The 27,561-nt window shown below is 40.8% G+C and overlaps 1 non-coding gene across 1 annotated transcript; it reads right to left on the bottom strand.

The window, feature by feature from the left end:
* Window positions 1–6,581: 6,581 nt before the first annotated feature.
* On the bottom strand, window positions 6,582–6,652 carry TRNAC-ACA (transfer RNA cysteine (anticodon ACA)). Its single transcript has one exon. It is a non-coding gene; the product is annotated as a tRNA-Cys (tRNA).
* Between the last annotated feature and the right edge of the window lie 20,909 nt (window positions 6,653–27,561).

Below are 27,561 nucleotides of genomic sequence, written 5' to 3'. Positions count from 1 at the left end.
TGACTCCAGTATCCAAAAATCCCTCCCTTCAGCCCCTATCAAACACCAATCAACTCTCTGTTTCTGAGTTCAATTTTTCTTCAATTCCATGTCCATATAGGTGAGATCATATAGTGTTTGTCTTTCTCTGTCAGACTTACTTCACTTAGCACGATCCATTCATGTTTTCCCAATAGCAGGATTTCCTCCTTTCTATAGTTGAATAATATTTCATATATGTGAATATATATTTTTTCACATTTTCTTTTTCCATTCATCTGTTGATGGAAACTTAGGTTGTCTCCATGACTTGGCTATTTTAAGTGACGCTGCAGTGAGCATGGGGGTGCAGATAACTCTTTGAGATAATGATTTCATCTCCTTTGGATATATACTCAGAAGTGGAATTGCTGGATCAAATGTAGTTCTATTAACTGAGGAACCTCCATGCTGTTTTCCATAATGACTGTATCAATTTACATTCCTGCCAACAGAGCACAAGGGTTCCCTTTTTTTTTTTTCATATCCTGCCGGCATTTATCTCTTGTCTTTTTGATAATAGCCATTTTAACAGGTGTGAAATGATATCTCATTGTGCTTTTGGTTTGTGTTTTCCTGGTGATTAGCGATGTTGAGCCCCTTTTCATGTACCTGTTGTATGTCTTCTTTTTTGCCTTTTGTTGTATGTCTTCTTGGGGAAAATATCTACTCAGTTCCTCCACCCTTATTTTATTTGGATTACTTGTGGGTTTTTTTTTTTGCTATGAGTTATGTGAGTTCTTTGTAAATTTTGGATATTAACCCCATATCAAATATATGATTTGCAGATATTTTCTCCCATTCAGTAGGTTAGTTTTGCATCTGTTAATTATTCTTTTGCTATGCAGAAACTTTTAGTTTGATGTCATCCTACTTATTTATTTTTGTTTTTGTTGCTTGTGCTTCTGGTATTATATCTAAATACGGCCAAGGCCAGTATCAAGGAGTCTTTCCCCTGTGTTATCTTCTTGGAGTTTTATGGTTTCAAGTCTTACATTCATTTTTTATTTATTTGGAATAATTTTTGTGAGTGGTAAACTAGGGGTCCAGGCCATTATCCTTCTCAGTGTTTCCTTGCTATATACCTTTACTCAAGCATCTAATACCCTCTTACTTTTTTCATTTCTAGGCAAGTCACGTAAACACTCCCAGCCTCATCTCAGATGTATAATGAGCATTATATTAATGATCTCCTGTGTAATTGTGAAGGTTAAATATATTGGTCCTACATAAAAATATGTATAACATGTCTAGCACAGTTCTAAACATATATATACACTCAATAATTGTTCCTTATTTTTTCCCATTTTTTCGCCTTTCATAAACTTTCGAAACATGGCCTTAAAAAGACTGTTTAATGAGTTACCATTTTTTGTGGCATTTGCATGTCATTCTAGATAGCATAATCATTCATTCCTTTATTCCATATCAATGGATATTTTTTGAGGGGAGGCACTGTGTATAATCCAGAAACTATGTTAACAGTTAAAAATTAAGCAAAAAATTAATTAAGTTTAAAATTAGTGGTCTGATATTCCTGAAATTTTACCTGAATTTGAACCTAAATACACAGACATGGTAAGATACTTGAGTTATCTTAGTAGTATGTTACAGCTTACTTTATCGGGGTACCCTTCCTAGCTGAAAATATCACTATCATTGAAATGCCTAACAACAGTCATCAGAGTTATAAACCTTATCATCTCTGAAGGCAAGGACAAAAAAGAGACTCAGTAAAGGCAGCACACCAAACACATCTTCCCAAATGTTGCTGTTTTGTCTTGAGAAGTCTCTGTTTTAATAGCAAACCTATATGACAGGCCTTATTCTTTAAGGATCCTAGACCTTGTGATAAAACGATGTCGAATATCTTGTAGCGAGAGGCACTGTGATGAGTCAGAGGTTTCCCTGGGGCTTCTTTAGCTGTAACAGAGATAGGACCATATGCAGAACTAGGGGAATTCTGGAGACAAGACACTGAAGGGCTAGGCTAGTGCTATAGGGGAGGGTATGGATGGTTAGAGCAGGGACACAGTCCTTCTGTGTTTCTTAGCACTTTTTAATCCAAAGACCTAAAGTAGTCTCTCAACTTCACTTGCCCATGAAGAGAGAACTGGCATAATTTATTCCTACTTTACAGGTGAGGAACTGAGAAGCACAGAGAGACTCAAGGCATCTCTTACCTGGCTCCAGCTTTCCTGTTCCTCGGTAGACATAGTACCTTAGTATTATCTTCTGCAGCAATCACACCACTTTCAAAAAAAAGAAAATCGTTCCCCAATTATACGGGATTCCCCTCTTAGCCCTGGTGTAAGAGAGGACAGTGCACTGATCCCAATTTACAGATGAAGAAACAGAAGCTTAGAAAACTTAAATGACTTGCCCAAGCTCACCTGATAGTCATGGCAAAGTGGGGACAAATTTCAGCCTCCTGACCGTCCATTTCTTTGACCTCTCTGCCCTTCAAAACAGGGAGGCAGGGGTTCTAGGAAGCCCCCTCGGTGTACACTGAAGCTGTACTCCCAGGACCACAGACAGAGCAGGTGAAGAAGGAGGCACTACGTATCCATCCAGTTCTGTGTCCTCTTTATCTATGGATTCTCCTTTTGGCAACTTCACCACTTTTCAGAGTCAGCAGTTAGTGATGGTTGTAAAAACACAAACAATTTAGCACACAACACTCTGAACTGTAAACTCTGGTAAATAGGATCAGGGGAAGATTTAAGTAGAAGGGACAATGGCTATAAAGACTTAACAGGAATTCATTAGGCTCCAAAGATAGAGCAGATAAAAGATCCATAACCACATGCAGGAAGTGAAAGGGGAGTTCTAAATCATTAAGATGCAATGAGGTCCTGCCACAACTCCTTAATCAAATCATCCTCAGGGGCGCTGGGCTCAAGAGTCCAAAGGACCCCGGAGCAGGAAGGCTCCTGTGCCAGCCGTTTTAGATGGGAGCAGGGACTTAATGGCAGGCATGGCTGTGTCAGAGATTTAATGCCATCTGCCCAGTACTGCCATTTCTCCTTTGATCATTTCTTTCTGTCTCCATATACTGTTATTTGCTTCTTGCTCTCTCACCTTTGTTCCTTTCATTTCTCCTGCTTTCTCCCTTCCCTTCCTTTAAAAAAAGAATCCCTATTCCGTTTTCTTTTTTCTCCACCCACCTCTGCCTTTACCAGCTGTCCCCCACCTTCTTTCCTTTTCTAAAAATTTTCCATCCTTCTCAGACTCTCTCATGGACTTGCCTTCCTCCTCGTCCTCATCTCCTACTGCCCTGAATCCCCTCCCTGGAAGATTCAGCAGTTTCCTGTGTCTGCAGACTTGGGGTGGGGACGGATTCACAAGTCTCCATCTTTCTCGTTTGCTTTCCCTTCAGTACTTTTGTGTGGGAGGTCTGGGATGGGGGTGGGAGGGCAGAGTATAACATAACCAGTGAATTGGATCCTAAATGTTTGCTTTTATCATCAAATCAGATGTCCTCAGATTTCTCTGTAAAAACGAAACGAAAGTAGGCTCTCCGTTTTTGTTTTTCTTTTAGAAATATAAAGGGACACAACTGAAAAGAATATTAACTGTTAGGAAATGTGAGGCGCGTATTTCTCACCTCACACTAATTAGCACAGATTTTTTTCAGAAGAGAATTCTGGTAGGCTTTCCATCCTCCTATTCTCTGACCTCCCCTCAGAAGAGATATAACAGATTCTCAAAAATTGAGCAGTATTTTACTGCAGTTTTTATACAGTTTTTTTTTTTTTTGCAGTAATTTCTTTTAAGTGGAAACACAGAACTAAAGAACTTTGGAGCAACACCTTCTCACTTCCAATCAATCAAAAAGGAGGGAGAGTAGGTGGTGGTAAGTGACAGGGGAAACTGCTCAGGGAACACAGTGTGTGTGTGTAACTGTGTCTGTTTCTGCAGCATCCTGAAAATCCATCCCAGTCTCATGAGTTCTCTAAAATTGCTGACGAGCTTGTGGGATGATGAATACCTGTGCTCCCTTCATAATAAAGCTCTGGATGCACCCTTCACACCTTTAGCCACAGTAAAGAAAAAAAAACAACAACAATTTTCTGTACTACAGGGGGCTACGATTTGAACTCTGTAATGATTAGTGATTTCATCCAGTTGTACTTGACCCCCTGCTCATTTTTATATATTAAATGTTAAAAAGAAAAGGGAGAAGGGAGGGCTGGTTGATTGAAATTCCAAGAACTTTCCTGTAGATAAAATTTATTGAGAAAAGGCAGGGTGCTAGGCAGGATGAAAGAGAGAGAGAAAGAAAATAATTATAACAGAAAGGTCCCCCAAAGTCTTTCTGATTGTCAGTAATGTTTATATACTTTCAAGGCTGTTTGGTGTGTTGGCTCCATAGTTCATGGGTTCTCACCTCCTGCTCATGACGTATGCCCTCTTCTTGCTTCTCCTCCCCACTTACTCTCCCCACCTGCCTGCTTCTTTTTCTCCTTCTTCCATCCTCTCCTTGCTGTCTTTACTTTTCCTCCAGAAAGAAGTTGTAAAATGCCTTCCAGAGAGGCAGACTGTATAATGTTGGCTGTTTGTCATGGAAACATACGAACGCCAAGACCTTGAATCCTGCCAGAGTGATCTAGGATCAGATCCTGCCTGGGTCAGAGGCCAAGGCTGTCCTTGCGATTTCTGGATAAGGAAAGCCAGAAGATACAAGTTTATGTGAGGTGTAGGTCAGTGTCCACATTTCTTCTCTTTCACACTGTCCATAATCACTTTTGCTCTTAACAGTGTAGGTAGATGTGGCTGTGAGTGTCAGACGTTGAAAAGATGAGGAATAATTGCCGTGTTAAAAAAACAATCTTATTTATTTACTTCTGACTGCTGGGTCTCCATTGCTGCGCGGGCCTTTCCTCCAGCTGTGGTGAGCAGGGCCTCCTCTTTCTTGCGGTGCATGGGCTGTCGTAGTTTCAGTTTTCAGGCCCTAGAGCACAGACAGGCTCAGCAGTTGTGGCGCACAGGCTCAGCTGCTCTGCAGCACGTGGGATCCTCCCAGGTCGGGGACTGAACCTGTGTGTCCTGCCTTAGCAGGCAGGTTCTTTACCATTGAGCCACCAGGGAAGTATTTTTCTGATGATTCCTTTATTTATAAAATGATATGGTTCATGTCTCTGAGGACAGTCTGAAGAATTTTTTGCCTCTTCTCTCACATCAGACCTGGTGCAAGGGATTACTATTTTAGTAGAATAAAAAAGATTAATTAGTTTTTGAGATGCCGAAGTTGCCTTTGTTTACCTCAAATCAATAACATCACATCTATAAAGCACATCAAGTTGTTTGAGATTATTTCATTTTGAGTCACTATTTTAACTTAGCTAACAGTGGTGTCATCCCTGTCTCAAGCCAGGGTTCCAGAATGTTCAGTTTTCCTCTCTCTTCATTGAAAATACAAGTATGGGGACTTCCTCTCCAGTGTTCTGTGTAGTGATGAGGGTCTCACCTTTTTTGGAGGTTTTTGTACTTTTCTAGACAGGGGCAGAAGTAATGGGCGAAGTAGATGGTGACAAGTAAGCAAAATTCACTGAGTTCTGATCTCTGTTAATGCAGGGAAGATCATCTTTCTTTCAGTTTTTCTCAGAGACACTCCTCTTTCCTTTTCTTGCTCTACACACTATCCCCAAGCCAGTTTTCCTGCTGTGCATTCACAATTAGATTCCAATGACCCTGGAAGCCCAAAGCCCAAATCATTCAAAACTGATTCTCTTTCTGTGATGGTAAGAGAATTTGCTGTTCGTGCCGTCTTAGAAAATGAAGGAAGTGTTTATGTTCTACCCTTTAGAAAAATAGCAACAAAAAATGCAGTCAAGTTTGCAATGAAAACAGCTTACCAAGGTTTTGACCATATAGTCCACTTTTTTTCTTTAAAGAGTTTTCTATGTGATTTTTAAAAATTGAATCTGTTGTGATATTGCTTCCATTTTATGTTTTGGTTTTTTGGCTGTGAGGCATTTGGGACCTTAGCTCTCCAACCAGGGATCAAAGCCACAACCCTGCACTGGAAGTTGAAGTCTTAACCACTGGAAGACCAGGGGAGTCCCAATCTAGTCTACTTAAAAATACTCTTTCCTCCAGCTTTGTTCAGTAATTGGTGATTGCATAAATGTGAATTAATTGGTGAATGCTCTTGTCAGTTGACATATTTTATTCAGTAGGAACATTTAAGACATATAGGATGATCTTGTTAGGCTCCCAGAAATGGAAGGGAGTCATTGATTCCTGTCTGTGATATCTCCAAAAGGGCTGATTCAATCTATCTTTAACATCCTCACTGCCTGGCTGAGAGACCCTCTTCTTTAGCACACATGGCTCTCTACCAGTTATCCTCCTCTCTCTCAGCTTTGTCAAACCCCAAATCTACACAGATTGTTTTCATTCAACTTCTAAATATGTTCAAGTCTCCCCTGCTGCTGCTTAGTCGCTCAGTCATGTTCGACTCTGTGTGACCCCCTGCACTGTAGCCCACCAGACTCCTCATCCATGGGGTTCTCCAGGCAGAATACTGGAGTGGTTGCTGTGCCCTCTTCCAGGGGATCTTCCCAACCCAGGGATCGAACCTGGGTCTCCTGCATTGTAGGCAGATTCTTTACCACTGAGCCACCAGGGAAGCCCCAAGTCTTCCCTAACCTTAAAAAAAAGCAAAGAAAATAAATAGGCTTTCCTGGTAGGTCAAATGGTAAAGAATCCACCTGCAATGTGGGAGATCTGGGTTAGATCTCTGGATTGGGAAGATCCCCTGGAATAGGGCATGGAAACCCACTTCAGGATTCTTGCCTGGAGACTCCCATACACAGAGGAGCCTAGAGGGCTACAGTCCATGTGGTCGCAAAGAGTCAGACACGTCTGAGCAACTAAGCACAAGGAAATCAACCAGACATTGTCTTCCTTTATCAACCATTCAAAATCTTTCCTTCCTTCCGTAGCCAAATGTTTCCTGATAGTATTTATTTATTGTGGTAAAATATACTTAACACAAAATTTACCATTTTAGCATTGAAATTTTTTAATTGGAAGATAATTGCTTAACAATGTCTTGTTAGTTTCTGCTATACAACAATGTGAATCAGTATACATATATCCCCTCCCTCCTGAGCTTCCCTCCAACCCATTTTAGTCATTTTTAAGTGCACAGTTAGTGGGCTTTCCAGGTGGTGCTAGTGGTAAAGAATCTGTCTGCCAGTGTAGGAGATGCAGGAGATGTGGGGTTGATCCCTTTGCTGGGAAGATCCCTGGGAGAAGGAAATGGGAACCCACTCCAGTATTCTTACCTGGAAAATACCATGGACAGAGGAGTCTGGTGGGCTACAGTCCCTGAAGTTGCAAAAGAGTCGGACATGCCTGAGCACACACACACAGTGGGATTCAGTACATTTTCATTGTCGTGAAACTGCTACCACCATCAATCTCTAGAACTTTTTGACTTCCCAAGCTGAAAGTCTGTACTCATTAACCAGTGACTCACTATCCTCCCCCCCTCCCCTAGCTCCTGGTAATCATTTTTCTACTTTTTGTCTCTAGGTCCCTGCTAAGTAGAATCATGTAATATTTTTCCTTTTATATCTAGCAGTTTTACTCAGTATAATGTCTTCAAAGTTTACCAATGTTGTAGCATGTGTCAGAATTTCATTCCTTTTTAAGGTTGAATAATATTCCATTGTATGTATATACCACATTTTGTTTACCCACTCGTCTGTTAATGGATATTTGAGTTGTTTCCAGCTTTGGCTATTCTGAATAATGCTGCTCTGAGTGTTGGTGTATCTGTTATCGTCTCTGCTCTCAGTTCTTTTGGTATATATCTAGATGCAAAATTGTTGATATAATATAGCCAAACTTTTTACCTCTGTATTTATTTATTTGGCTGCACCAGGTCTTAGTTGTGGGATGCAAGAGCTTTAGATGCAGTCTGCAAACTCCTAGTTGCAGGGGGTGGGATCTAGTTCCCTGACCAGGGATCTAACCTGAGCTCCCTACATTGGTAGTACAGTCTTACCCACTGAACCACCAGGGAAGTCCTTTGTTTGCTTTTGCAAGTAGTCATATATCTACAGTTTTAAAAGTCAAACACTATAGCTTATAACAAGGACAGCAGTTACCTGTCCTGTAAAAGATCCCTTTTTCAAAAACAGCCACTTTAAACTCTTCTGTTTGTTCTGTTTACCATATTCCTAAATTACATACTGATTTGCTGATTTTTCCACCTTAGACATTATACTGATTTTCCTCTACAGAAGACAACGACTTCATGCTTATATACCATTGTAGAAAAGTGATTGAAAAAATGGCCACATCACATTCTCTCATCTTGTATGCATACCTCTTTGCAGTGTGCCTTTGTAGCTCTTCATATCAAGAGGAAGAGTCTATTTCCTGACCCTCTGAATCTGGGGTGGCTATGGGACCTGCCTTGACCAATAGTTGTACTGGCAGTGATGCTGTGGGATTTCAGACCTAGGCCTGTAAGAAGTTTACACCTTTGTTCTCACTCTCTGAGAACACTGCCCTGAGGCTCTTAGGTACACGAGCCTGATCTAACCTACCAGAGGGAGACAGGCTACAAGAAACACAGGCAGGTGTTTTAGCTGAGGCGCCTAGACCTACCATCAGAAGAGAGCCTGTACCAGTGCCTTGACACGATACGCTTTTAGTTGAGTCCCCAGATGTCTGCAGTCATGTGAGTGAGGAACTGCCAATGTGAGCCCAGTCCAAATTGCTAATCTACAAACTCATAAGCAAATAAAATTGCAGTTATTTTAACTCACTAAATGTTGGGGTGGTTTGCTACATAGAAATAGCATGCATGCATGCTTAGTCGCTCAGTTGTGTTCAACCCTTTGTGACCCTATGGACTGTAGTTGGCCAGTCTCCTCTGTCTATGGGATTCTCCAGGCAAGAAAACTGGAGTGGTTGCCCTTTCCTTCTCCAGAGGATTTTCCTGACCCTGGGATCGAACCCACGTCTCCTGTGGCCCCTGCATTGGCAGGTGAATTTCTTTATCACTGAGTCACTTGGGAAGCCCACACAGAAATAGATATCTGGTATAATCATCCATCAGTCATACATATTTCATTTCCCTGTATCTTTCTAGTATAACTACCGTAATTTGATACTATCCACACTCGTTGTTTTCACAATTAATAGTTATGTTACAGTGTCCATTTTGAGCCAAGAAATATGTTATGAATGCCTGTCCTTTCTCGTTCAACTTTTGGTTTGCCTGTAGTTCTTTTCCTCTTAACATTTTTTAAACTCAGGTTTCATTCATCTTTTAGTAAGTTTTCCTATATCCTCCAGTGGTTTTATAAAGTGACTCTCAATCTAATTTTCCACACCATAAACCTGTCAGAAGATCTGTCAGTTTTATTTTCTTCTGGAAACCTCTGTCTCAGCGGCTTTTCCCCTTCTGCTTCAGTCTGGACTCGTTGCCCTCTAATATGGCTGCCCAGCTGCTGTTGTGGGACTTTCCCATCATTCTAGAGATTCTCTCTACCTCTCTCACTCTTAGACTTCAGTTATATGGCTCCCACTTCTTCCTCTTCCTTGCTTTGTTGTAACCTTTTTGTTTTTCAGGAACTTATCCTTAAGTTTTTTGAGAAAGCATGCTTAGGAGGTCTATTTTAAAGACCTTGCATGTAAGATGTCTGTCTTTATTTTTGATTCAGAGTTTGGTTGGGTAAAGAACTATAAGTTCAGCATTATTTTTAATGACTATTTTGAAGACATACCTCAGTGTCTTCTAATTTACAATATTGTTGTTGGGAGGTCTGATGCCATTCTTATTCCCAAGTCTTCATGTCATTTGTTCTTTCTTCTTAGAATCTTTTCTTTATCCTTTGGATTCTGAAGCCTCTCAATTATGTCCTTGATGCAAATCTTTTTCATCGTTATTCTGGGCCTTTGTGCTTTTCAATCTGGAAACTCATTTCCTTCTAGAATGCATATTATATATTCTTGTATTTTTTTCGTGGACTATTTCCTCCTCTGTATTTTCTCTGTTTACTCTATTTGGAACTCCTTGCTTGGGATATTGGTCTTCTTAGATCTCTCAGTTTTCATTTATTTACCTCTTTGATTTACTTTCTAAGACTTTTGCTCTGGACTGAATGTTTATGTCTCTCCCAAATTCATATATTGAAATCTTACCCCCCAATATGATGGTTGTTTATAGGTGGGGATTTGGGGAGATAATTGAGGTTAAATTAGGTCAGAGAGTGGCCCTCATGCTGGGATTAAAGGCTTTTTAAATAGAGGAGGAGACATGAGAGCTCTCTCTCTCTGTTTACATGGGTGCACCAGAGAAAGGCCATGTTAGGACCTAATAAGTCCTATAAACCAGTAAGTGGACCCTCATCAGACATTGAATCTGATGGAACCTAGATCTTGAAAATCCAAAACTAGTGCGAAAGAAATATTTGCTGTTTAAACCCCATAGTCTATTATAGCAACCCAAACTAAGGCAAGATATTCTTGTTTCTTTTCCAGCCTTTTTTCTTGATTTGAACTCTAGCTGCCTGCTTGATATCTACATGTTTTTTATGGGGCTTCCCTGATGACTCAGATGGTAGAGAATCTGCCTGCACTGTGGGAAACCTGAGTTTGATCCCTGGGTTGGGAAGATACCCTGGAGAAGGGAATGGCTGCCCACTCCAATACTCTTGCCTGGAGAACTCCATGGACAGAGGAGCCTAGTGGGCTACAGTCCATGGGGTTGCAAAGAGTCAGACATGGCTATATTTTATATCTGCTCTCAAATTGAGCCATTCAGGACTGAATTCATCTTCAGCAAAACTGCATGTTTTCCATCTATCCTCTGTCCTGGGGAATGGTGCTACCAAATTAAAGGAAATGCAGTTCTTATTGACACTCTTCTTCCTCATCCCACAATCCAAGCCCTATTTATTCTACTTCCTTAATGAATATTAAATGTATCCAGTACTCTTTATCCCCGTTACTTCTGCCTTAGCTTTGGCTGTTGCCATGCATTTCCTGCACTAGGGCAATGCCCTTTCCACTTATATCTCTGATTTCTGCTGCTGCTGCTGCTAAATCACTTCAGTCTTGTCTGACTCTGTGCGACCCCATAGACGGCAGCCCACCAGGCTGCCCCGTCCCTGGGATTCTCCAGGCAAGAACACTGGAGTGGGTTGCCATTTCCTTCTCCAATGCGTGAAAGTGAAGTCCCTCTGTCGTGTCCTACCCTCAGTGACCCCATGGACTGCAGCCTTCTAGGTGCCTCCATCCATGGGATTTTCTAGGCAAGAGTACTGGAGTGGGGTTCCATTGCCTTCTCCATGATCTCTGATTTCTGGGTGATTGCAGTCTAAGGTTTTCCAATCTGCAACCAAACCTTGAGATTAAACTCAAATTTTTCTGCCTTACCCTCCACTCCCCAGGTTTCCATCCTATATTTTTCTTATCTCTAGCATACAGCTTTTCACCCTGGCTATTGTAGTTGCCTATCCCCTTGCTTGGCTTCCACTCTAGACTTTGAATGACATAAGGGCAGGGTGGTTTTTATGGACTTCCCTGGGGGTTCAGGGGTAAAAAATTCACCTGCCAATGCAGGAGACATGAGTTTGATCCTTGGTCCAGGAAGATCCCCTGGAGAATGAAATGGCAATCCACTCCAATATTCTTGCCTCAGAAATCGCTAGCCCAAAGATGATGGTGGGCTACAGTCCCTGGGGTTGCCAAAGAGTTGGGCATAACTTAGTGACTAAACAACAACGATAGTAAGTAAGTGTAAGTGTTAGTCACTCAGTCATGCCCGACGCTTTGTGACCCCATGGATTGCAGCCCACCAGGCTGCTCTGTCCATGAGATTTTTCCAGGCAAGGATATTGGAGTGGGTTGCCATTTCCTTCTCCAGGGGATCTTCCCAACCCAGGGATTGAACCCACGTCTCCTGCACTGCAGGCAGATTCTTTACTGTCTGAGCTACAACGGAAGCCCAAATAACAACAATAGCTTTTATTTTATTTTTTTTAATGAGCAACAGGTTCATAATAAATATTTATTATGAGGTAGAATAAAATATTTCCCTCCCATTGAGCTAGAATTTATCACCCTAGAATTTGTCCTTATTCATTGTAATTCTATTATATAATCATAAGTCCCAGATTTTCTAGAACATGGTATCTGATTTCAAATATTTACTGCCTTTATAAAGCATCACAAGGTCATAGAAACTTTCAACTTTGCATATTCTGACTCATGCCCTAAATTGTTTCTTACACTTGAAAGTGACACAGATATCCTTTGTCATGGAATGTGTTCTGATTCTTGCTTTGGAAAGTTTGGGAACTACACAGTCTAATGACTCTTCTTGGTGCAAGAATTGTGTCCCTCTTTTCTCTAGACTAGTACTTTTCAGGCTGAGTCTCATGGATGATTTTTATGCTCATCCTTGGATCTCTGTGCCTCTGTTTAAAGTGTGTGGTGCCACTGGCACATGCTACCTGTGCTCAGTTCAGTTCAATAGCTCAGTTGCGTCGACTCTTTGTGACCCCATGAATCGCAGCACGCGGGGCCTCCCCGTCCATCACCAACTCCCGGAGTTCACCCAAACCCATGTCCATGGAGTCGGTGATGCCATCCAGCTATCTCATCCTCTGTTGTCCCCCTTTCCTCTTGCCCTCAATCCCTCCCAGCATCAGGGTCTTTTCCAGTGAGTCAACTCTTTGCATGAGGTGGCCAAAAAATTGTAGTTTCAGTTTCAGCATCAGTCCTTCCAGTGAACACCCAGGACTAATTTCCTTCAGAATGGACTGGTTGGATCTCCTTGCAGTCCAAGGGACTCTCAAGAGTCTTCTCCAACACCACAGTTCAAAAGCATCCATTCTTTGGTGCTCAGCTTTCTTTATAGTCCAACTCTCACATCCATACATGACTGCTGGAAAAACCATAGCTGACCTTTGCTGACAAAGTAATGTCTCTGTTTTTAATGCATAGACTGGGTCAGACACTCCCCTCCCTGTCTCTGGACAATGACTTTCTATTTGCTTTTGCTCTCTCTGGGGGTAGTCACATTGTATGTGTGACTCCTAGTTTTTGCCTTTAGTTATTAAGCTATATCTTCTACATGTTATACTCAAAAGTTACATTTATTTCTATAGAAAAAAATATATGGTTATGTTGGGGTCACCATAAAATTTTGTGTTTTACTTTGGATTCCAGTCCTGCCACCCATGTATTTCTCTGGTCATCTCAGACTTGTGGCATCAGAACGATGCTGATTTGAGTTGTTGGCCTGTACTGAGTATGACTGGAACTTTGAAGGATATTTGTTTAGTTAGAATTCTCTTTGTAAGTGGTTTTTACTGTGATGCCATTTGCCTTGTGAATACCTGTTTATGTGTTGAAATTTCACCCAGTATTGTTTTTCACAGCAGGAACTTGGAGTCAAAAAAGTATCTTCTGAGCTAACACATAATTAAGGAATATAGTTTCTCTAAGAAGTAATTTTCTTTCATGATAGAATGACAGGATATAATCTTATTCAAATATGTATTCAAATATTTGCTTATTCTTTTTGTGCCACATGCGCACTTGCAGATCTTAGTAATACAACTAGTTAGACATCCTTTTTCTCCATTTCTAATCTGAATATTAAAAAAATAGATTTTTATGTCCTCAAGGGCAGAGATAATATTTTATACTTCTCTAACAGTCTATACGCATAAAAACTTTCCCCAATAATCAAACAGTTTCCTTTTTCCTATGTCTACGCCCTTCCTTGTCCTAACCATCTTTCTGGAATGTCTCCCTGCAACATACTCTCATGGGCTAAGAGTTCTATCATTTTTCGTAGCTTAACTTAAATTTCATATCCTTTCAGAAACCATTCTCCAGATTCAATTGAGCACCAGTGTCTCTGTACTTTGAATCAGTATCAGTATCAGTTAAGTCGCTAGGTTGTATCCGACTCTTTGCGACCCCATGAATCGCAGCACGTCAGGCCTCTCTGTCCATCACCAATGCCCGGAGTTCACTCAAACTCATGTCCATTGAGTTGGTGAAGGATTTATATATGTTAGTATATTTTTCTTTTAATTGGATTGGAAACTCCCTGAAGGTGGGGACCATATTTTCTCTTCCTGTGGATTTTCCTATTCATCTCTGTGGACTTCCCTGGTAGCTCAGCTGGTAAAGAATCAGCCTGCAATGCAGGAGACCCCGGTTCAATCCCTTGGTTGGGAAGATCCCCTGGAGAAGGGAAAGGCTACCTACTCCAGTATTCTGGCCTAGAGAATTCCATGGACTGTATAGTCCATGGGGCTGCAAAGAGTTGAACACGACTGAAAAACTTCCACTTTTCACTTACAGGGACACCATGTACATCTAGTTGAATTGAAATTTTGCAAAATCTAAGGACGGGAATGGTGTCTCGAAAAGCTGGGATCATTATTTTTCTTTAAAATTACACCAGTGAGAAAGAATAGGCTTTTTGAAGTTGCTGGAGCAATGCTTTTCAGTGCTGTTGCTGTTCCTCACAGAAGTAAGGAACTGTAAGTCTAATTTGAGTGTTTGTCATGCCAGGAATTTTCATATCCTTCTAGGGGATCATCAGACAGGAGAAGGACCATGGAGGAGAGGCTGTGGTGGACGGCCCCACACAGGGTAAGGAGGGAACCTGCAGTTTCCGGGACCTGGTAGAGCACAGTAGGCATCTCTCTTTAGTGTCAACTCAAGGACACATGATTTCATTTTTTTATGTTTTATTACTTTTTTTTCTTTTTGCCAGGAAAAAATAGGAGAATCCTTGACTATTTTAGGAGAGATTTATCAGTTTTTAGTTGAGATCAACTATTTGTTTTCAAGGTAATAGCACATGTTTCTACGACTCTCATCCTTTTCAGCTAATCTGGGAGGTCAATGCTGAAGGATATGGTTTGCCTCTCTTGAAAAAAAAAAAAAGGCCCTCGGTACAGTCAGCTGAAGAAGGTCATTTCCCCTCCCAAAGCACTGCTTAAGCAATGGGACCATTCAGTTTTTTTCAGCGGACGTTTATCAAAATCCTGAACTGTGCTATGCAGTTGAACTTCCTGTCTGCTATCAGTGACTTATGCATTTTTAACACTTGCCAGATACATTTTGGTAATTATGTAGTGAAGAATTAAATTTCCCCAAAGAGAAGTCTCCTGTTTGTCCCTGCTCGTAACTCTTGAAATCTCCAAAATGATAAGAGAATCTTTGCTCTTCATAGGGGCCCCTTAGAGCACACTGGATCGTGGTTTATGTTAATGCAGTGACTTAGGTGGGGCCCCAAGCAGTTTGTTCTTTTTTTTTTTTCTTATTGTTTTACTTTATTTTACTTTACAATACTGTATTGGTTTTGCAATACATTGACATGAATCCGCCATGGGTGTACATGCGTTCCCAAACATGAACCCCCCTCCCACCTCCTTCCCCATAACATCTCTCTGGGTCATCCCCATGCACCAGCCCCAAGCATGCTGTATCCTGCGTCAGACATAGACTGGCGATTCGATTCTTACATGATAGTATACATGTTACAATGCCATTCTCCCAAATCATCCCACCCTCTCCCTCTCCCTCTGAGTCCAAAAGTCCGTTATACACATCTGTGTCTTTTTTGCTGTCTTGCATACAGGGTCGTCATTGCCATCTTTCTAAATTCCATATATATGTGTTAGTATACTGTATTGGTGTTTTTCTTTCTGGCTTACTTCACTCTGTATAATCGGCTCCAGTTTCATCCATCTCATCAGAACTGATTCAAATGAATTCTTTTTAACGGCTGAGTAATACGCCATTGTGTATATGTACCACTGCTTTCTTATCCATTCATCTGCTGATGGACATCTAGGTTGTTTCCATGTCCTGGCTAATATAAACAGTGCTGCGATGAACATTGGGGTACATGTGTCTCTTTCAATTCTGGTTTCCTCAATGTGTATGCCCAGCAGTGGGATTGCTGGGTCATAGGTAGTTCTATTTGCAATTTTTTAAGGAATCTCCACACTGTTCTCCATAGTGGCTGTACTAGTTTGCATTCCCACCAACAGTGTAGGAGGGTTCCCTTTTCTCCACACCCTCTCCAGCATTTATTGCTTGCAGATTTTTGGATCGCAGTCATTCTGACTGGTGTGAAGTGGTACCTCATTGTGGTTTTGATTTGCATTTCTCTGATAATGAGTGACGTTGAGCATCTTTTCATGTGTTTGTTAGCCATCCGTATGTCTTCTTTGGAGAAATGTCTATTTAGTTCTTTGGCCCATTTTTTGATTGGGTCGTTTATTTTTCTGGAATTGAGCTACATAAGTTGCTTGTATATTTTTGAGATTAGTTGTTTGTCAGTTGCTTCATTTGCTATTATTTTCTCCCATTCAGAAGGCTGTCTTTTCACCTTGCTCATATTTTCCTTTGTTGTGCAGAAGCTTTTAATTTTAATTAGATCCCATTTGTTTATTTTTGCTTTTATTTCCAGAATTCTGGGAGGTGGCTCATAGAGGATCCTGCTGTGATTTATGTCTGAGAGTGTTTTGCCTATGTTCTCCTCTAGGAGTTTTATAGTTTCTGGTCTTACATTTAGATCTTTAATCCATTTTGAGTTTATTTTTGTGTGCGGTGTTAGAAAGTGATCTAGTTTCATTCTTTTACAAGTGGTTGACCAGTTTTCCCAGCACCACTTGTTAAAGAAATTGTCTTTACTCCATTGTATATTCTTGCCTCCTTTGTCAAAGATAAGGTGTCCTTATGTGTGTGGATTTATCTCTGGGCTTTCTATTTTGTTCCATTGATCTATATGTCTGTCTTTGTGCCAGTACCATACTGTCTTGATGAAGCAGTTTATTCTAACAGGATAACTCAGGGTGGCTTTTGGCCACACCAAAAGACCAAGCATGTGATTAGATGGTTGGGGTGGTGAATTTCTCTGATTGGCAATACTCTGGGTAAACTGCCACAGATCAATGCTGGGAGGGTAACACATCTAAGGATGGTAGAAACTTTGTGTTTAGAACCTTCTCAGACCTCACACAATGCCTGTCTTCCTTTAGCTGGTTCTAGTTTGATCCTTCTGCTATACTAAAACCATAAGCATAGCACCTTCCTGAGTTCTGCGAGTCATTCTAGCAGATTATTGAACCTGAGAGTTGCTATTGGAAATACTTGAAGTTTTAGTCAGCTGGTATGAAGTGAGGTTGGCCCTGGGGACTGCAAACTTGTGACTGGGGTCTGTAGCGAGAGCAGTCTTGTGAGGACTGTATTCTCAGAATGTGCACTTTGTCTCACTCATTGTAGTAGTCTGCTGAGAAACAGAAAATGAAAGGATAACAGAAGAAGACAAAAGAAAACAAAATTATTTATGTCAAACAATGACAGGTGACTGAAAAAAAGTATTTTCTTTTTTAAAAAATCCTCTTTCTCCTAAAACAAAGTAGAGGAAGACAGGAATGTATTTTTGCTCTGTTTCCTCTGTTGGATCTTAGAATTTTTGAAAGAATGCCCTTATTTTTCTAGGAGAAGAGAAGTAGCCTACACCCTTCAGGTATTTAGGGTCAGAGATGTGGGAGTTCTAGGTGGGTGAAGGTGGGGTTGGTAGTGAAATAATTCCCCCTTGGAGTTAATCTCCTTTATGCAAATGGGATGCCCTGGGCACCATAGACTCAAGGACTAGCCTGTACTGCTAGTACTGACAGTGTTAGTGTATCTAGTACACAACATGACATGACACCCATCTAGTCCCAGGGGGGCCTTCATCTTTTCTGGTCTGCCCAGAAAAACTATAATGGTACATATTGTCATAACCCCAGTAGTCATGTCACAGTAAAAGGAGGCATTTTCCTATTTCTTTCTTTCCTCTGGCTTCCTTGAGCTTTACATTCAAGTTACCTTCACTCCTGCTGTTCAAAATCTTTCTTCCTATTCCTCCACTCACATACGAGCCTAAACACTTTTTTTCAATAAGCTGCCTATTGGAAAAGAACTGATAAGCTAAATTGTCAGAAGGTGCTCCTGACTCAAAAGAGCTCAATGGGTAGTTCAACTTTGGAGTAACAGTGCTTTCAACCCAAATGAGCCAAGCTCGAAAGGTGGCCTTCAGTCACTGTTGCAGAACACTGGGAAGATATTTTGGGCCAAAAAAGATCTCCCTGGTTCCACTGAAATCATACATAGAAGTAACAGGTTATTTCAGTCATGCCTGCAAGCTGCCCGTCTCATGGCTGGCTGCTTGGGCTGTAATAGAGTGAGGAGAGAGTTAGGGAAAGTCAGTTCCCTACGAAGCATCATGTTCCTCCATTATTGAGCTTATTTATAGGGGGCTGCATGTGGTTGGGGGGAGGGAGCAGTAGGTAATGCTTTGCTACATACAGTTTGCTAGGAGGTATTCAGAGCCTTAGGGTATGCATGACAATCCTTCTTAGGGCATAAATATTGTCTTAAATATTTAGGGGAAAATTGTATAATTATTTATTGAAACATTAATTTATATTTTGTTTTGGAGGCAGTTGCAGGGTTAGAAACAGTGAGAACTATTTGTGTATTTTTCTGAATTTGGAAAAGGTCATTGTGTTTCCTTTATGTGGTATTAATAGCATCTTGAAGATAATCTATTGAGTTGGATAATCTATTGGTAATTTGGAATGAACTTTTTGGCCAATCCAATATTTTCTTTTTCTTTTTTCCTTCCAAACCTGAAACTCTGAAATTATGCTAAAGTTACAGGTGTGTGTGTGTGTGTATGGGGGGCTCGAGGACTGTGGAGAAGAGGGTAGAAGTGCTAAGAGAGGGGAGAATCCCAGAACCTGGCAAGAGAGGGAGGGATATGAGGGGGCCAACTGGGAGCTTATAGAGCTACAGAATGGTTCCAACTTTGGCAAAAATCCCAGTAGGGGCCAGGCTGAGGCTTAGCAGAAAAGCGTGGAGCTTCCCGATGTCCTAAGTCCACGGGTCATGCATAGTTGGACAATGGATTGATTAATGGTGACCAATACAAGCCAGCAACTAGAGGCTTTCCCAAATACTCTGTCATAAACACCCAGGACTTTGATAAGACCCTAGAGGAGTGGATGTGGGTAGAGATTTATAGGCCTGAATAAGGTAATTTCCTACCTATCTGGCAGGGGAAAGAGGAGAAGGAGGCCTGCATTAGATTTAACTTTATAGAAAAAATTTTTGGTAATTGTTGAAAAATCATATATTATCTATCATTATGTAACAAATTACTGCAAATTTTAGCATGTTAGTACAGTAAACCCAATGCTCAGCTGGGTGCTTCTGGCTCGGGTTGTCTCATGAGGCTACAGTCGAGGTATCAGCTCTGGTAGAAGTCATCTCAGGGCCTGAGAGGGGAGGAGCTGGTCCTCAGTAGGTCCATGTGGCTGTAGGCAGGCCTCCAGTCTCCTGTGGGTGTTGGCTGGGGACGCTGCATTCTTGACCTGTGGTCCCTTGCACAGGGCTGTGTTCACAGGAGGGCAGCTGATTCCCTCAGAGCAAGGAGGGAGAGAAAGAGAGAAAGAGAGAGAGAGGAAGGGAGGAAAGGAGACTGGGAAAAGGAAAAGACAAGATAAGGTGGGGGAGAGAGAAAGAAATAGATCCTAGACAGAAGCACAGTGTTTTCAAAGTCCAATCTCAGAAGTGACATTCCATGGCTTTCTCCAATTTTATTAATTAGAAGTGAGTCCACAGACTTCGCTTTTCTGCCTTTTATACAGTTCATTAAGTTTTCACAACAAGTGTACTTGGGTGGTTTGCCATTCCTTCCTCCAGTGGATCACGTTTTGTCAAAACACTCTGCTATCAGCTGTCTGTCTTGGGTGGCCCTACATGGCATGGCTCATAGCGTCATTGAGTTATGCAAGCCCCTTCACCATGACAAGGCAGTGATCCAGGAAGGGATGATTGCTGGACAGCATCATCGATGCAATGAACGTGAACTTGGGCAACTCCGAGAGATGGTAAGTGACAGGGAGATCTGGTGTGCTGCAGTCCATGGGGTCACAGAGAGTCGGACATGACTGGGTGACCGAACAACAACAACTGCAGACTTGGAGAACAAACTTATGGTTACCAGGGGAAAAGGCGAGGGGAAGGGACAGTTAGCGAATTTGAAATCGACCTGTACACACTGCTATATTTAAAATGCATACCAACAAGGACCTGCTGTATAAGACAGGGAACTCTGCTCAATGTTATATGGCAGGCTGGATGGGAGCGGGGTTTGGGAGAGAATGGGTACATGTGTATGTATGGCTGAGTTGCTCTGCTGTGCATTTGAAACTATCACATCATTAATAGGCTATGTGTGTGTGTGTGTATTTAGTCACTTAGTCCTGTCCAACTCTTTGTGACCCCATGGACCATGTAGCCCACCAGTTGCTTCTGTCAGTGGAATACTCCAGGCAAGAATATGTGAGAAGGTTGCTATTCCCTTCTCTAGGAGATCGTCCCGACCCAGGGACTGAACCCAGCTCTCCCACAATGCAGGTGGATTCCTTACTGCTGAGCCACCAGTGGCACAGAAGTGACATGGGTAAGTTGGAGTGATGCTAGGAGATAGAATAGAAAATGGAATGAATTTAAGCTAAAGTGCACAACAAATGCTCTTTATACCAAAGGCTGGTGGTGGACATAGGGGTGGGCAGGGCCCAGTGTTGGAAGGACCTATCTAGTATTGGGGGAAAACATTGAAGAGAAGGGGAGACCTGGCTTATCTGAAATTGTTGGGGTGGAGGTGGACAAACAACGCAGGCAGGGGCTCTGAAGGGGGAGGAAGAGCGCTGCATTTGGCATCTGACTAGATTGGAAAGCAGGTGTCTGTGGAGTGTGGGACCTGGCTTTTTCATCATTGTGTTGTTCCTCATCTTCAGTGTGTTTTTGGGGTGTCTCTTGCCTGCATAGCTCTGCAGTGGATGGCAATGGAGAAGCCAAGAGCCAGTAGTGACCTCAAACACAGGCCTCCTTCCAGATTTCCTGGCACCCATTCAGCCTTCCTTACTCACCTTTGAACAAAATTAAATTGGTTAAATCAGAGAAAAAGAAGTCCTTTTCTTTTCCTAGAAGGGATCATCTCTGGGGGCAACAGGTTAATTGGTTGAAAACCAAACAGTTTCTTCTTCAGAGAAATGATGTTTAATCAAGGATCTCAAAGAAATAACCAGCTGTTTTATTTATTTATTTTAGTTAGATAAAATTTTATTTTATTTTTTAAAAATTTATTTATTTTAATTGGAAGCTAATTAGTTTACAATATTGTAGTGGTTTTTGCCATACATTGACACGAATCAGCCATGGGTGTACATGTGTTCCCCATCCTGAACCCCCCTTCCACCTCCCTCCCCATCCCATCCCTCAGGGTCATCCCAGGGCACCGACCCTGAGCACCCTGTCTCATGCATTGAACCTGGACTGGCGACCACCTGTTTTAAACTAATTGAATGTAATTTGCTATGTATTATAAGGAGTTCCAAGGAGCACACTTATTTTTAGGGTTCCAGGGAATCAGGAATTTGTTTGAAGCTTCACGTTGAAGGTAGATCTAGTGTGCTCTGAGGTAATGGGCACAGAGACCAAATTAAAGTCTTTCTGAACTCGGAATTTGTGTGATTTTTAAGGGGAGGAAAACTATCTTCATTCATTTTATTCCCAGGCTGGTTTGTCAGACCTTAGATGTCACAGTTTGGGGATTTAATGTGTTGGCAATTTCAAGCTAACTTTTAAGTTAATCTTTGCTCTTACAGGTATGGTGTGGGCTTGTCCTTCCTTCCTGATCCAGAGCCAGTAGTGTGAGATCTGAGTCCTAATTATCTAACCTTCCTGGGACCAGTACTGGGCTCTGAAATGGGTGCCCAGTGCCGGACCACCAAGGCAGCAGTTGGGTGAAGGATGAGGTTAGCAAAGCCAGTTTTGACTCATCAAACTTCAGACGTTGTAATCTTGTGTCTCTGTTTACCCCAACAAACTTTTTAGGTATTTACTTCATTCTTTTCTTACCTCATGGTAAAAGTTGGTTGTTAGATAATTGTAAAAGGAGTTGAAAATATACATTAATATTTATTTATCTACCTCAGTTCAGTTGCTCAGTCATGTCCGTCTCTTTGCGACCCCATGAACCACAGCACGCCAGGCCTCCCTGTCCATCACCAACTCCCGGAGTCCACCCAAACCCATGTCCATTGAGTCGGTGATGCCATCCAACCATCTCATCCTCTGTCGTCCCCTTCTTCTCCTGCCCTCAATCTTTCCCAGTGTCACGGTCTTTTCCAATGAGTCAGCTCTTCGCATCAGGTGGCCAAAGTATTAGAGTTTCAGCTTCAGCATCAGTCCTTCCAATCAATACCCAGGACTGATCTCCTTTAGGATGGACTGGTTGGATTTCCTTGCAGTCCAAGGGACTCTCAAGAGTCTTCTCCAATACCTACTTATTTACTTATTCACTTACTTAAAGCAATTATTCTTATGTTAATGTGAACTTTTAGGTGGACACCAGTCTCTGGGCCAAGATTTCTCTTTGAGGACATGTTGCTGATTAGAATTGTGTTTCTTTCTTGTATAAACCAGTCCCCCCCAGTATATCAGCTCTGATTTCTAATTTTAGGTTTTTTAAAAGATGGAGTGAAAGTTATATTCAAAGTAGAGTATATGCTTACAAAATAGATTCTCAAAATTTTAACATTTCTCCCACCTCCAATCTTTTACAGTTGTCTCATTCATATCTAACTCAATTACAATTTGTATTAGCAAGTTATGTTTGAGATTTTGAAAAAACATCCTGCTTTTGTTTTTATAGAAAGAACTGTTTTTTATACTCATATTTTATCAGTATGTACAATATTTCATTGAATTAGATACTTAAAATTAACACATAAATGCTACATTTAAAAGTTACATGATCCCAGAATTCTGGAAATAAAAGCAAAAATAAACAAATGTGATATAATTAAAATTAAAAGCTTCTGCACAACAAAGGAAAATATAAGCAAGGTGAAAAGACAGCCTTCTGAATGGGAGAAAATAATAGCAAATGAAACAACTGACAAACAACTAATCTCAAAAATATACAAGCAACTTATGCGACTCAATTCCAGAAAAATAAACGACCCAATCGAAAAATGGGCCAAAGAACTAAATAGACATTTCTCCAAAGACATACGAATGGCTAACAAACACATGAAAAGATGTTGTATTTTTTTTGAAAATCCAACCTCTACTCTAGATTTTTAATCTTTGCTTTTTGGTATTTGTTATCAATTTTGTACCTTTAAAAACCCAATCTTCAGTACCCATTTTTACTTGGGAGTGAGATTACTGGCTTGACTTCTCTCTCCTCCTTTGGACTCTCCTTTTTCTCCACCAGGTAGCCTCTGTCTCTTCCCTCCCCCTTCTCTTCTCTACCCAACTCTGTGAATTTCTGTGTGGTCCAGATGGTGGAGAACACTTAGGGAACTGATTACTGGCTGGATCTGTCTCTCCCTTTTCCATTCCCCCCTTTTATCCTCCTGGCCACCTCTGTCTCCTTCCTCCCTCTTCTCTTCTCTGTATAACTCTGTGAACATCTCTGAGTGGTCCAGACTGTGGAGTGCACATAAGGAAGTGATTACTGGCTAGCTTGCTCTCTCCTCTTTTGATTCCACCACATCTCATTTGGGTCACCCCTAACTCCCTCCTCCCTCTTCTCTTCTCCATGTAACTCTGTGAACCTCTCTGGGTGTCCCTCAACTGTGGAGAAACTTTTCATCTTTAACCTAGATGTTTTATCAATGGTATTGTATAGAAGGAGAAGTCTTGAGACTACTGTAAAAGTAAGACTGAAAACCAGAGGCAGGAGGCTTAAGTCCAAATCCTGAGAACATCAGAGAACTCCTGAATCCAGGGAACATTAATCTATAGAAGCTCATCAAACACCTCCATACCTACACTGAAACCAAGCACCACCCAAGGGCCAACAAGTTCCAGAGCAACACATACTATGCAAATTCTCCAGTAACACAGGAATACAGCCCTGAGCTTCAATATATACAGGTTGCCCAAAGTTACTCCAAAACCATTGACATCTCATAACTCATTACTGGACACTTCATTGTACTACAGAGAGAAGAATTCCAGCTCCACCCACCAGAACACCGACACAAGCTTCCCTAACCAAGAAACCTTGGCAAGCCACCCGTCCAACCCCACCCACAGTGAGGAAACTCTACAATAAAGAGGAACCACAAACTTCCAGAATACAGAAAGACCACCCCAAACACAGCAATATAAACAAGATGAAGAGACAGAGTAATATCCAGCAGGTAAAGGAACAGGCTAAATGCCCACCAAACCAAACAAAAGAGGAAGAGATAGGGAATCTTCCTGATAAAGAATTCCAAATCATGATAGTGAAAATGATCCAAAATCTTGAAATCAAAATGGAATCACAGATCAATAGCCTGGAGACAAGGACTGAGAAGATGCAAGAAAGGTTTAACAAGGACCTAGAAGAAATAAACAAGTCAATATATAATAAATAATGCAATAAATGAATTAAAAAACACTCTGGAGGCAACAAATAGTAGAGTAATGGAGGCAGAAGACAGGATTAGTGAAGTAGAAGATAGAATGGTAGAGATAAGTGAATCCGAGAGGAAAAAAGAAAAACGAATTAAAAGAAATGAGGACAATCTCCGAGACCTCCAGGACAATATTAAACGCTCCAATATTTGAGTCATAGGAGTCCCAGAAGAAGAAGACAAAAAGAAAGACCATGAGAAAATACTTGAGGAGATAATAGTTGAAAACTTCCCTAAAATGGGGAAGGAAATAATCACCCAAGTCCAAGAAACCCAGAGAGTCCCAAATAGGGTAAACCCAAGGAAAAACACCCCAAGACACATATTAATCAAATTAACAAAGGTCAAACACAAAGAACAAATATTAAAAGCAGCAAGGGAAAGACAACAAATAACACACAAGGGGATTCCCATAAGGATAACAGCTGATCTTTCAATAGAGACTTCAGGCCAGGAGGGAATGGCAAGACATACTTAAAGTGATGAAGGAAAATATCCTACAGCCCAGATTACTGTACCCAGCAAGGATCTCATTCAAATATGAAGGAGAAATCAAAAGCTTTACAGGCAAGCAAAAGCTGAGAGAATTCAGCATCACCAAACCAGCTCTCCAACAAATGCTAAAGGATCTTCTCTAGACAGGAAACACAAAAAGGGTGTATAAACCCCAACCCAAAACAGGAAAGTAAATGGCAACGGGATCATGCTGCTGCTGCTGCTAAGTCACTTCAGTCGTGTTCGACTCTGTGTGACCCCATAGACAGCAGCCTACCAGGCTCCCCCGTCCCTGGGATTCTCCAGGCAAGAACACTGGAGTGGGTTGCCATTTCCTTCTCCAATGCATGAAAGTGAAAAGTGAAAGTGAAGTCGACTGAACGGGATCATACTTATCAATAATTACCTTAAATGTAAATGGGTTGAATGCCCCAACCAAAAGACAAAGACTGGCTGAATGGATACAAAAACAAGACCCCTATATATGTTGTCTACAAGAGACCCACCTCAAAACAGGGGACACATACAGACTGAAAGTGAAGGGCTGGAAAAAGATATTTCGTGCAAATAGAGACCAAAAGAAAGCAGGAGCAGCAATACTCATATCCGATAAAATAGACTTTAAAACAAAGGCTGTGAAAAGAGACAAAGAAGGACACTACATAATGATCAAAGGATCAATCCAAGAAGAAGATATAACAATTATAAATATATATGCACCCAACATAGGAGCACCGCAATATGTAAGACAAATGCTAACAAGTATGAAAGAGGAAATTAACAATAACACAATAATAGTGGGAGACTTTAATACCCCACTCACACCTATGGATAGATCAACTAAACAGAAAATTAACAAGGAAACACAAACTTTAAATGATACAATAGACCAGTTAGGTCTAATTGATATCTATAGGACATTTCACCCCCCAAAAATGAATTTCACCTTTTTCTCAAGTGCACACGGAACTTTCTCCAGTATAGATCATATCCTGAGCCATAAGTCTAGCCTTGGTAAATTCAAAAAAATTGAAATCATTCCAAGCATCTTCTCTGAGCATAATGCAGTAAGATTAGATCTCAATTACAGGAGAAAAACTATTAAAAATTCCAACATATGGAGGCTGAACAACATGCTTCTGAATAATCAACAAATCACAGAAGAAATCAAAAAAGAAATCAAAATATGCATAGAAATGAATGAAAATGAAAATACAACAACCCAAAACCTGTGGGACACTGTAAAAGCAGTGCTAAGGGGAAAGTTCATAGCAATACAGGCATATCTCAAGAAACAAGAATAAAGTCAAATAAATAACCTAACTCTACACCTAAAGGAACTAGAAAATGAAGAAATGGAGAACCCCATGGTTAGTAGAAGGAAAGAAATCTTAAAAATTAGGGCAGAAATAAATGCAAAAGAAAAGAGACCATAGCAAAAATCAAAAAAGCCAAAAACTGATTCTTTGAGAGGATAAATAAAATTGACAAACCATTAGCCAGCATCAAGAAACAAAGGGAGAAAAATCAAATCAATAAAATTAGAAATGAAAATGGAGAGATCACAGCAGACAACACGGAAATACAAAGGATCATAAGAGACTACTATCAGCAATTATATGCCAATAAAATGGACAACTTGGAAGAAATGGACAAATTCTTAGAAAGTATAACTTTCTGAAACTGAACCATGAAGAAACAGAAAATCTTATCAGACCCATCACAAGCATGGAAATTGAAACTGCAATCAGAAATCTTCCAGCAAACAAAAGCCCAGGTCCAGATGGCTTCACAGCTGAATTCTACCAAAAATTTAGAGAAGAGCTAACACCTATCCTACTCAAACTCTTCCAGAATATTGCAGAGGAAGGTAAACTTGCAAACTCATTCTATGAGGCCACCATCACCCTAATACCAAAATCTGACAAAGATGCCACAAAAAAAGAAAACTATAGGCCAATATCACTGATGAACATAGATGCAAAAATCCTTAACAAAATTCTAGCAATTAGAATCCAACAACACATTAAAAAGATCATACATCATGACCAAGTGGGCTTTATCCCAGAGATGCAAGGATTCTTCAATATCTGCAAATTAATCAATGTAATACACTACGTTAACAAATTGAAAAATAAAAGCCATATGATTATCTCAATAGATGCAGAGAAAGCCTTTGATAAAATTCAACATCCATTTATGATAAAAACTCTCCAGAAAGCAGGAATAGAAGGAACATACCTCAACATAATAAAAACTATATATGACAAACCCACAGCAAACATTCTCCTCAATGGGGAAAAATTGAAAACATTTCCCCTAAAGTCAGGAACAAGACAAGGGTGCCCACTTTCACCACTACTATTCAACATAGTTTTGAAAGTTTTGGCCACAGCAATCAGCAGAAAAAGAAATAAAAGGAATCCAAATTGGAAAAGAAGAAGTAAAACTCTCACTGTTTGCAGATGACATGATCCTCTACATAGAAAACCCAAAAGACTCCACCAGA

The sequence above is a fragment of the Capricornis sumatraensis genome, chromosome 1 (assembly GCF_032405125.1).
Source record: "Capricornis sumatraensis isolate serow.1 chromosome 1, serow.2, whole genome shotgun sequence".
Classification (NCBI taxonomy): Eukaryota; Metazoa; Chordata; class Mammalia; order Artiodactyla; family Bovidae; genus Capricornis; species Capricornis sumatraensis.
Note: the sequence above shows the minus strand (reverse complement) of the source record. Positions and strands in the feature narration are given on the sequence as shown.